Here is a 13,021-nt window from a genome sequence, read left to right as displayed (position 1 = left end):
TGACTTATGACATCTTAAGAAACTATACTTAAAACAATCTTAAATATAAGCACCAACTATGAATATCGATCTATGAATATCGACATCACAAATGTTGACAAAATCGCGCATCGCCACGATTGCAATGTGGAGCAATGTCGACATGAAGAAATGCATAAATGCATAAATTTATCCCTTTACTTCTAGCAAAGGAATCATAGAGATCCGTGGGTGTGTCCCATCGAGGATCAAAAATCGGCGAACGGACTTTTTTCCCCCGCGACTCTCGGCATCTCGCATCTCGCGGTCGTCCTCGCGCACGGCGGACACAAACAGGAATAAAATATACATGAAGCTCTTTTTCCGAAATATTCAAATCTCTCGTTCTCAGATCGAATAACTCGCGGGGTATCGGGTCGCCATGTCGGTCCCAAGGAGAGGTCTCAGGCCATGAATATCATGACTGACCGAACTCGGCTCTCACAGCAGTCACGTTCTGACGATTCTCGTAAGGTGCGGTCGGAATCGGTTTCCGGAGATCAGAGTATCGAATTCCCTGATTGCGACTGTCTCCTCCGAAGAGGCTCCAAGATCTCTTCCGCTGACACGATGTTCACGCGTTAAAACACAGAGTGCATACCTATTAAGGTCGTTTATTTTATTGATTAAAAATGTTCATTAATTTTTAAAGATATAGGAAAATTTAGATTTAACATACATAAATATATAAAAGAAACTTCTGAATCTGATAATGTTTCAATACATTCGGAATTTTCTATGAATTCAAATTATTTGAACTTTTCATAGGGAAGGTTCAAATGCATCTGAAGAAATTAGATTTTGTAAAAATATGGAAGGCCATTCCACCATCAGAAAAATCAGAGATAATCACATTATAATGTCTTTTTTCATTTCAACTAGTTATTTTCCATTTTGTTTTATCATTTCAAATGTATTTTATATTAAACTTAGATTAATAAATTATCATTTGTGATATTATTGATTTGAATATAATTAAGAAATAAAAAAATTTTTTTTAATAAAATAAAAACCCACGTTACCCTTTTTCCTCTATATAAGTATATTTAAATTAATCTTAATTATATATGCAGTTTTTTTTTTGAATCATCAAAACTTTCTTATTTCTAATTTTTAGTGTTTACAGGCCACATAATCGCATAAAATTTGATTGAAAATTCCGACAACGGTCTAGCGCTGTTATTGCAATAGGTTTGGAAAGTCGGAATGCCTTACGGTTTTAATGTCTCGGTAAGACCTTCGTTTCCTTAGAAGTTTTTGCAACAACACCTTGATGAATTGTCGCAAAACAGCATACAGCAGCGGTATCTTACTGTCCGATAAAATGATTGATTTCGTTTGGCCTCATATGCCAACGGCAACGTCATCGGACTGACATAGATAACGCAGTTTATGCAAAATATCGCGAATGTCAAGGAAAACTATTTATCCGAGCTGCCATTCTTTCTTTCTTTTTCGCACGGACTACGGAATTAACGGTAAAGACGAACGATTAGTCACAAGTATAACACGTTTATGCGACATACGCATTGAATACTCGATAATATATCAAATAAAATATAACGGCTTTTTGCATTGGCAGCTCATTTTTCACTTTGAAAAATTCACGAACGATTGTCAAGATGTCAAGAGCGTCAACAAAATTGCTTAAACATACGATAAAAATGCAATCAATTCTATATTCGCTTTTGAAATTGTAATAAATTTTAAATTTAAGCATCTGCTCTGTGTAAATACAAATTTATACTAAATATTATATTTAAAACTTTACAAGTGATTCTTATAGATTGTTAAAAAGTGAAGTAAAAAGTATCAATCTTTTCAGATAAAATGTTAATTATACAATTAAAAAGTTTTAAACTGTTAACAAAATATTATCTATTAATAGTAGACAACTTGAAAAGTGTACTTTTAGTCGTATATTTTTGGTACACTTATTTTAAGTCAAAAAGTATAAAAAAATATAATTATATACAACTCAAGAGTCTAAAAAGTATCTTAGAGAAGCAAATTCTCGTTTTCCATAGCATGTTCAGCGGACAGCTCAACATCATTAAAAATCAATTGGTTGCGTGACGATTCACTTCGTAACCCGAAAATTGACTTACCCCTGTTCCCAATGGAACACGAAGACATTATCCTCGCATCCCCGGGTTTCTCTCCCGTGAAAAATCAAGAGGGAGTTTTTACGGTGGCCGGCACGGGTGATTTTTCGTTTTTTGTCTGCTGCGATTTAGCAGCGCGGTTTTAGTGTGTTTTTAAAATTAACACCCCGCATTCGCACGGATGCGGTTTCATGCCCCTTCGCGGCAACGACGACATCGTCGATGTCGATGACATGCGGATATACGACGTCGATAGCCGCATAATGGTTTTTTTTTTTTTTTTTTCGACAATCGTGTGGGTGAATAAGAGACAAAGAGAGCAAAAGACAATATAAGAGGAAGGGAGAAAGAGGAGAGGGAGAGGACCACATCGTAAACCATCCAGCAGTTAATCTAACAATAGTAGTTCGCTACTTGAACTAGTGCTCCTCTTTCCCTACCTGTCTCTCTTCTCTATCAGCGCAATCTCCTTCTTTCTTTCTATCAATTTAATCGTGATTACTTTCTTTAATATTACACAAATCGTCGTGTTGATCTTCGATACAGCGATTCCATGTACAGAACGTTAGAAAACAATAAAGTAAAAATTATATAAGAAAAAATATATTTACTTATGATTATTATTCTAAAAAGTAAACTAATAATTTAAACTTTATACAAAAACTAAAATACTATTATACGAGAAAAAAAATTTAAAGTCAAAGCATGATTTCAATATGAAACTTAAAGTATATATTCAACCCCATAAGAATAACTCTACGTTGATCTAAACATAATCGTTTAATTGCCACAACCAATAGAAGAGTTAGAATAACGCGCTATGTAATATATTCAAGAAAGCGTCATTGTCGAATTACTGCGTCCTCGGAAGCCTGCAGACTCCACGATCATCTCCCTGTGATAGTGTGATATCGTCATTCCTCTATATCCTCTGATTACAATCTCTCGCGAATAAAAAGCGCCTTTTCCGCCACAGAGCCGCATTCATCTCAACAGTATGACGTCCATAAAAGTGTAAACTGTAAAAAGTCTGACCTCGAGATGAGACTTTGCTGGGATATGCATGCACGTGGGTAGTCGTGGAATAGTTAGCACGGGTAGACGAACGACCGAACTCATCCTAGGCTCTCGAAACATATCTCTTTCGAGCCACCGACGTTATTTCGCCGTCTGGCGCCGTCAAGGCTCCCTTCGCAAGCACGAGCTATGACAATCGCGAAAACGTCGCCATCATATTCCTCGATCCTACTGAAACAGCGTAAGAGATAAAAAAAATTGTAGGTAGTTAAATAGCAGAAAAAAGTGTAACCAAATATTTATATGAAAGCTTTGTGAAAATATCAAAGACACATGAAAAACTACATGTATGTATCACTTATTTGCTGTAACAACGATATAAATGAAAAATTTGGAGTTGCTTACAGAAAAAGAATGGAAACGTAAAGAAAAAAAATAGAACGTACTTTTGTTCCTCTGTACAATTAATTATATAATATATTGCGCATTGAAATCAATATATTTCAAAATTTTAATAACTCGAACTTATTTTCTGGAAAACTTTGTGTTTTTTTTTAGTCGTTGCAGCGATATGTATTTTGCTTCTTTAATCTCTTCTGTACTCTTCTCATACATCGCAATTTATTAACGGTATATTTCGATATCGCTATGCTGGTCGGCCTCAATGCCGTCATTATCGCGCGACGGTCGATTCAACACGTATCCAATATTCGATAGAAACTGAGTGAGTGAGGTGTTATAGTAATACACGACCGAGGGAGGGATGCCTGCCATTTCCTCCGGTTCTTGATTTATGCATTACAGAATATAGAGACACACCGCGTGACTCGTGGGGATTCGATTTCGAACCAGCGTAATACAACGTGAATATTATTCAAAGTGTTGCTCACTTGGACACGTGGACTTGTCGGAGTAAATCGAGGTTTGACCGTAATCAACGACACGTGACAACACGTGCCGCTGTTCGCTACAGTGGTGCGTTTATTGTGGCGGTTAGAACGTCAAAAAATTTGTGCACGAACGGGTAAATTTATTACAGCTGTTGCGAGTAAAAGTATGAGAGAACTGTTGCGTCACAATGTTCTTTGTAACATTTTTTGCATATAAATATATACTTTAAGATTATTAGATTTAACAAGCTGTTCTATTACAAGATACGACAATCGGGAAATTGTCAAAACTAAATACATAGTTATTATAAAACTAAATAGAAACGATGGGATTTGTCGTGAAACGCGGAAGAATACACTTCATGGACGTACAAAGTTCCTCAGACTTTTCGTCGTCAATGGGTCACAGCGATAGTCTTGCGACAATAGTTTGCGAATATTTTCCATAAATATTACATTACGTTAGTAACTAATGTGTTGTTATGCGAAAATAGCTTTGCCATTTCTTGCTGATAGCATCGTCTTGTTCTTTCCTCGAAATGCAGAATTACTTCCGTTCTAAATTGCATTCCATATTACAAACTACAGTTATCTTTCTTTCTATGTTTCAATAATTTTTTAGGGACTGTAGTTTTCCTAAGATATATATGAAAATATTAAGAAAAACATAAATGTGTATCGTTTTAATTTCTTCAATTACTTAGGTTAATTTTGTATCTTTTATGTGTATTTAAAGTGTCAAAAAACACATCAATTATAATTATTTGTTACACACATATAATTTTCAGATTTTTCTGAAAAAAAAAAAAAAAAAAATTAAAATTTTGTATTTTATTATTTTTCTATGTCTTCGTATAATTCGTAACTTCTGCATTAATTTTAGTATGAACAAAATATTGATAAATTAATTCGTTACATTGTAGGATTTAGTAAATAAACGACGCGACACTGCTAACGTTCAGCCAAACGCATTTCAGACCGTACCGAATTTATGGAACGGGAGTTGCAGCATTGTTGTTTCCACTTCGGATCCTTTATAGTCCCGTGGCGGACCCTCGACCAAACATTGAAGTCGACAAATCGGTCGCTACCAGTTGCGATGTTTGAGTATCATCAAGAAAGTCGAGTACGCGCGCTCGAAATCTACGAATAAAAAACCACTCGATAGTGTATTTAACAATCAAGTACGTGACGGTTCAAGAGAGCGCGTATTTTCGTCCTATATACCGGGTGATAACAAGAAACAAAATCTAGAGTTTATAAATAAAATTTAATGAAATTAGTATAAACAAAAATTTATAAAAGAGCACTACAAAATTTGATTATATCATCGAGATAGATTTGTTGTAATATATTAACCTTACATTCCTTTAAAAATGTAACTATTTTGCAAGTCTGATATTTATTTATTGGGAAAAGAAAAGATTTTTACAATATGTTCTATTTTTCGATATTTCTTCACTCACTAATATTTGCTATTATTATCTCTACACATAAATATTATTTCTTCCATGTATACGACACGGCGAATAACAAGTCGCTGCAATAGAAAATTTATAAAATATTTTTTATATTTTACCTCCGCTAGTATCTCTAGAATGAATTTCGAGTGGATCACCCTGTAACGCACAGTGAGACTATTGCTCCTTTTTTTTTTATACCATGTCAGCCATTTATGGCCCGACGTGCCACTTGACAGGACGCATGGCGTCACGGGGTAATCAAAGTGCCATTATCCATGGGAAATTGTAACCCCCCAATCTCTCTTACTCTACCTCCCGTTCTCGAGGGGGAGGGGAGGATATGTATATTCGAGCAGACTACCGCTCTCGATATATTTCCTCTCTCCATCCCTCTCATTCGATATCTCGCGCTGGCAAAGGGTGATTTAGGGTGGTCATTATGTAAACCTCCTCACCTCCGTGCGCCCATCGCGTAACACGAGTTACGACAGAGGGATCGACGAGTGGCACGTTCTCAGAGTGGAGTCAACCACTGAAAAATGGCCGCCACTTGTCGCGGAGAATTCGACGCTTTATAATAGTAGCCCCGTGTTGAGATGATCGATTCTTCAAAAGTCCAAGAGGAATCACAGCAGTTACGGTTCTTCACACTTTTTACAGATCTACATTTAATTATACAAATTAATCCAAAGAATTTCATAATTGATAATTACTTAGCGAAAGTAACTTGAATTTCCATCGACAGAAACTTCGAATTCTCGAAAGTTAATATCGTAAATTTAGGTGTTTCTCGCTTCTCCTCGATTGGTTTCGCGGCCTCGCCGTGCCGATGGGGTAGGAGAAGATTAGGTGGGCTCGGGGGTTGGTACGATGAGAGCACGAATCCCAGCCCATGCATACCAATCGAGTGACAACCTAACAACGGTTAACCGCAACCAGTCGACCCGCTGCTAATCAAGAAATCACAGCGTGAGATAACCCCCACTGGAGGGGTTCCGAGCGAGTCCACCGGGTCGGACTGATGTCATAACGTGTATCCGCCATCTCCGATCTTTTCACACATGGCCCATTTTGCCGAATGACGTGAACTTTGCTATTAGGAGTGCAATGTTCGATAATAACTGAAACTAAAAGAAAACAGCTGGAACTGAGAAATTCGCGAAAGTTGAATTGATATTTATTTGTACAAAGTACTCGGTTCTAAATATATTCTGTATGTATAATAAAACATTATACATGATATTCTGTAGAAAATAGTACATTATTGCTATCTTATTGATTCAGAATGTATAGTAATTATATCGTTGAAACTGACTGGCGTAGGATATTTCATTATACTGTTTTATTCTATTATTGTTATAAATTTCGAAGATACCTCCCCCCCCCCCCCCTATTAAAATAAGAATTCTATCATAGTTATTTAAATTAAAACTTTAAATTTAAGAAATATATAGGTAGAACAAATATATATATAATAATACTATACATTCTCTGAACCATGCAAATCAACCAACAAATAATTATAATTTACTAGATTTATCGTCTATATTTACAAGTTAAATAATTAAAAAATTACGTAATAAAAAACAATATGATGATGTACGCGAAAAAAATCATACTTTTCCATCTGTGTTTAATCTTGTTTTCGACGCACATTGAATACATACCGAGCGTTTACACATGGGATCGTTGGGAATCATCGTGAGGGCGACGTTGCAGTAATTACGGGGTTAAATATCAAGGGGTTAATAGCGAACCAATGAAGCGGCGAGCGCGATCGATGCGTTATACGATCTAATGCACGTGTTACTGGAAGTTTAAATGTCATCGATAATCCTGAAAGACAGATGAGCTTAAGAAAGAAATATCGCACATATTACCGTTGGTTCTTTTTTATTGCTGTTAATTTTTCCCAAAATATATTGTTCTTAAAAATTCTTACGAATATATTGCTTTTTAAAAATATTTTTTACATTTTAATGCGATAACACAAATAAAAATTGAATAATAAACTTATAATTTATTATAATGTAATTATAATTAAATTAATTAAAATACATATAAATATACAAAATTAAGTAAACAAAATAATATTAAATAATCGGGTGCAATTAATATCAAATACAATTTTTAAATAATATAATAATTAATCTATAAATTGTTACTATTATTTGAAATATTGTACGTGAGATATTTATGTACATTATGTATGTTACAATAACAAAATATTATTGCAATACGTACTTACTGTTTTATTATCAAGAACGCCGTCTATTGTTACTGCAACCATACTGGACGGTCCTTTGCGGTAACCACTTACCTTTACTCTAAGTCCAGAATATAATGCGAATTGGGTTCTTAAAATTTTCTTCGCGAACGCACCCTTTCTTCGTTCCGTAACAAAGTCCCCGAAAGCTCGGTCCCACGAATCACATGAAATCGACACTGCTCTGGCTACGTTTCAAGAGTATTAAACCCTCTAGTCCCCATTTCTAGAGAAGTATGCTTTAGAATCTGTTCATCAAACGTGCAAAACTACACGTATCGATTCAATGGCATCATCATGTAGTTTTATCATCACACGTTTATACTTTATATATCGTCATATTTTCATAAAAAGTAAAAGTTATAAAATTTGCTAGCCATAAATACTATATTAAGGGCAACATCAAAATACAAAATTAACACAGTTCTGTAATACAAAAGTTCAAATCAAAGAATGTTTTCTTAAACGTAATCAAAATATGAAATGGTACAATAAAAATATTAAGTACAATGAAAAAAAAATTGTGGTCGAAACGAGATGGTACACCACAAATAATCGCAAAGCCAGATTCACGCTAAAGAAGGTGATGCTGTGTGTCTGGTGGGACCACACACTGCAAAGGAATCCATTATGAACTGCTGTTACCAGGCAAAACGATTGATTCTGATCTGCACTGTAAACAACTAATGCAATTGGAGCAATTCATTCAGGAAAAACGGCCAGAATTGGTCAATAGAAAAGACGTTGTCTTTCATCATGACAATGCTAGACCACATATATCTTTGATGACTCGACAAAAATTGGAGCTTGGCTAAAAAGGTTTGATCCATCCAGCGTATAATCCTGACCTTGCACCGTCCGATTGCCATTTATTTCGGTCTTTGCAGAACTCCCTTAAATGGGGCAAACTTGACTTCAAAAGAGGCCTCTGAAAATCATTTATTTCGACTTTTTATCGAAAAGTCACAAAAGTTCTACACCGCTAATGGCTCTACCCAAAAATGTTATCAAAAAATCATGGATCAAAACGGCATATATTTGATTTAATAAAAAGTTTCTAAACAATTTAAAAAATATGTTTCAATTATGCTCCAACTTGTGAAAAGACTTTCTTCCCTGACCCAATATTTAAAAAATATCAAAGGTACAATAGTAATATAGATATATGTTTCCTCGATTTCAACGTGAGATTACGTTTTCTCCGTCACAGAGTCGTAAATCTGTACAAAGTCGTAGAGAAGATATTGCATAAAGCTGGCAAAGCCTTCGAACAAACAAGTTAGCCGATTCGACTACAGGACCGCGGGAAACAAATAAGAAACAAACGAACGAGATTGTCAAGAGGTACAGGAAAGGAGGACGTTTGCCCGCGCTTACCTCCTCTTTTAAGGTTCTTGCAACGTCCCGGAAGTACGAAATCTAATTTAACCTCCGGTCCGATAGCGTGACTCCCTTTTCGCTTGAAGTTCTCTCCCGTGAATCCTCCCGCGCAAATCGGACCGAAAGAACTTTGACAACTTGTATAACTCGAATTTTCAGTGTCATTTGGGACACAGGCTAAAGTGGCCGCGATCGTTATCAGAAAAGTGCGAAGATCAATTTTACCATAATTTCTAAATTAGAGATAAATAAAACAATAATAAAATTAATGAATAAATGTACAGTAAATGTGGAAAAATATTTATATAATTTAGAAGAAAATTCTTTGATGACATTCTCATGAGATACTTTTCGTACATTAAAATTAGGAGAGACATAAAAGTCAATTTAAAAGCCCAAAGAATATAAATTAAATTAATTTTAAGATCGTATTTTGCACCTTGCGTAATAATTAATCAGTTTGATTTAAAAAATTAACATCAATGGAACTTTATACTACATATCTTCATGTAAAAATGCCTCGTGTCCTAACGATTGCAAAATCGAAGAAAAAAAGAAAAGGCGCCAGGCGTACACCGACAAAAGTTTTCGCCACTCCGGATACGGGGAAGTTTCACCGTATTTGCGCATCCGGTGTCATAAATCTTCGACTCTTCCCGCCTTCTGGTACCCGGTGGCCAAGTCACCAAGCCCTTCGTCCATCCGAGGAATAAATTTACAAGAAAACTGCTACTTTTTTCAACTTGACTTTTCTTTCTCATACATTCGTTTTTCTATTAAAAAAATCTTTAAAAATGATTTCTAATTTAACACACACACACACAAATAAATTGCAAGAATAATATTCATTATTAATAAATCATAAAACATTAAAATTAATAGTAATAGTTGAATAGATTAAATTGTTTTATTAAAAAATTCTAAAATATTATCTATTCCTTTAAGATCCTTTTTATCAAAAATTTCTTCTCGTTTAAAAAAAGTTGTAAGTTAATGATTGACTTTTGTACTTTTATATGTACTTTTATGAATACTTTTGTTTCTCAAAATGTGAAAGTATAACTTATGCTATTCCATCCAACTCAATTATCCCTACCAAAAAACTCGCTTCCATTCATTAATCTAAGCTATATTAGGAAATCATAATCCTCTCATAATCTTCGTGAATCCTCTCCCGCTCAGCAATTCATCGCTATCAACGCCAAGTTTTTATAGATTATTGATGATCGAGGCGTTTCGACGCACAAAAGAGTGGTATAATAACGCAATTAGCAGCGCGTTGACAAATTGAATCGATCCGGAATGTATTCTTTTCATCGTGCCCCGATATCTCGTCTCTCCCCTTTCCTATTTCTATAAATATTTCATGCCGCACGTTGTCCCCACATCCGTGGAAAATCGTCGAACGTCGGACGATCCTTCTTTATACGGCTTGTTCAACTGCCACCCTCGAAAATTCTTGTGGCGAAAACCATGGAAAACCGATAATCTTCCATCAATCAGTATCAGAATCACACCGTCGCCGTTTTGAAGAAAAAAAGGATACAGAACATCCTATTGTACATATAAACCTTTGAATTTAAAAAAAAAAGTTGTATTCTTATGATCGAACCTGAATATACATTGGAATATTTCACGATAAACATCGATTCATTTAAAATCCGCCGTAACATTTACTTATAAAAGGACAGATTGTAACGAATTATATAAGTGATTTTTGTATCGAAGCAATCGATTTTGTACAATATAATACTCCAAAAAATAAAAGATACGTTAAATATAATTATCGAAGAACTTAAATGCTATAAAAAGTTTCGAAGTATGTATTTCATACACAGGAAGAACAGTTTTGCTAAAGTATCTTAAAAACAAACAAAAAATTTATTTAAATATATTATAGATATAAAAGTAATTTTGTTAGGCCCAAATCAAAATAATCATACAGGATCACAATCACAAACTAGCTGCTAGAATGTCCAAACGTTTTGTAGCATTGCATTATGCTATTTATGTAATTGTTTTGATAACCCAACACAAAATATTTTCCAGTCTGTATCTAACTAAATTTTTAGATACTTCAACAAAATCGTTCTTTCCGTATTATATAAAATTGCTCGATAATTTCAAAAGTTGTATATCAAATTGGTTGGAACGAAAATTCCTGTGCTCGAATTAGAGTTTCGTTTCTCGTGATATCGCATCTCATTGCGTTTCGTCGTTCGTTACGGCCGGTACACAAACGATGCCGCGCGACGATAAAGCGACGCACGAAGCTATTGGCTATCGTAATTTGTCCGGCGATGTCAGAGAACTCTTAACTCCCCGTCCATATCGGAAACGGCGTGAAAACGGCGAACGCTATTAGAGAGGCGATCGTGTGTACACCAGTCCGCGGATTGGTTGCGATGCAATTACGCACGGCAGGGTGGGCGGTCGGTCGGTCGGGCGAAGGTGTTAAATTCACTGGATGTGTATCCTGGGCGAGCGAGCCCCATTCTGGGCGGTAGCCGACACAAATCCGATCGTATTTTCATCGACGCCAAATTGGCAATATCCTCGCCGGTGACGATTCCTGAATTATGCATCAGCCTCGGGGACAGTCGCTCCGAAGTTTATCCATCCCGCTTGTTTCCACCGAGAAGCTCGACCCGCTCGGCTCTCTTCCACGCAGAGAGTTTTCTCCCCTTCCCGTCTCCTCGTCCTCCACCGCCTCCTCGTCCTCCACAACCTCCTCTTCCCCTTCATCGCTTCACTTCCTCCTCGTCTCCCTCCTTCGGAACCCCCTCGGAACATTGCACGTCTCGTCTCTCTCGCCGAATTGCCACCCCCTTTCGAGCTCCCTACCCTCCGCACCCTTTCTCGGTTGGAAACGTCACTTATTGGTCGAGCGAGAGGGTGGAAAAAGAGACGATACCCTCGAATCCGACCAATCACGGTGAACGCCCGTGATAATGCTCGCGATATCTTGCACCGGTGAAACCTGCCGCGAGAGGAGAACACCGTGGGAGAAGTTTCCGCGAGCGCGCGAGATAACTCTCATCGAAAGCGATTTCGGCCGAGACCGTTCTCTTGGATCCCCCAATTGATATAATACTACACTGAAATGTATGTATATACCGAGTACATTTTTAATATTACTCTCTCTCTTAATAAAAATTATAATATTTTTTATCAAACATCCACTAAAATAGTTTTTTTGATCGATCTGTATCAGTTCGACAAATCACATAAGGATAATAGAAAATGCTATTTGCATAATTATATAAATGTAAATACATCAAATTTTTTTATGCATATGTATCATATTTAGAGAGAGAGAGAGAGAGAGAGAGAGAGAGAGAGAGAGAGAGAGAGAGAGAGAGAGAGAAAGAGAGAGAGACTCTGCAATGGTACGACGCCGAATGACTGAGTCGTTCTCATTTTAATAAACAGGAAGTGTAGTGGAAAAGCTAGATTATCCTATTGGGCGCTTGGAAACGGTGCTTAAGCCTTTAAGAGAGCGTCGAAGCTCGACTCGAGGGACAAACAATGGTAGGTAAAAGTAAAGCGTCGTTTGGAGAAGGACGAGGGTTGCCTGCCCACCCCAATAATAAAATGATAAGAACCTTCGTCTTTCCGCCGCCCAAACTTCCTCCCGGCCGAAACCCCATTGTATATAAATGTCGATATTATTGTAACGAGACGCTTTTGATGCCGATTTCGTATCGTGCGCTTGCCGGTATGCGCACACATGATGTATGTACGTCGAAACCGGCCGCAGAAGCGGCGGCGTCCGCACGTACAGCCACGATTATTATCGCGTACACAGACGGGATCGAATCAAACGTTGGAACCGATCATCAGCGGTAGAAATCGATTTTCTCTATTCACAGCAATCCGCTG

This window comes from Cyphomyrmex costatus, unplaced genomic scaffold (assembly GCF_001594065.2).
Source record: "Cyphomyrmex costatus isolate MS0001 unplaced genomic scaffold, Ccosl1.0 scaffold457, whole genome shotgun sequence".
NCBI lineage: Eukaryota > Metazoa > Arthropoda > Insecta > Hymenoptera > Formicidae > Cyphomyrmex > Cyphomyrmex costatus.
This window is presented reverse-complemented; position numbering follows the sequence as displayed.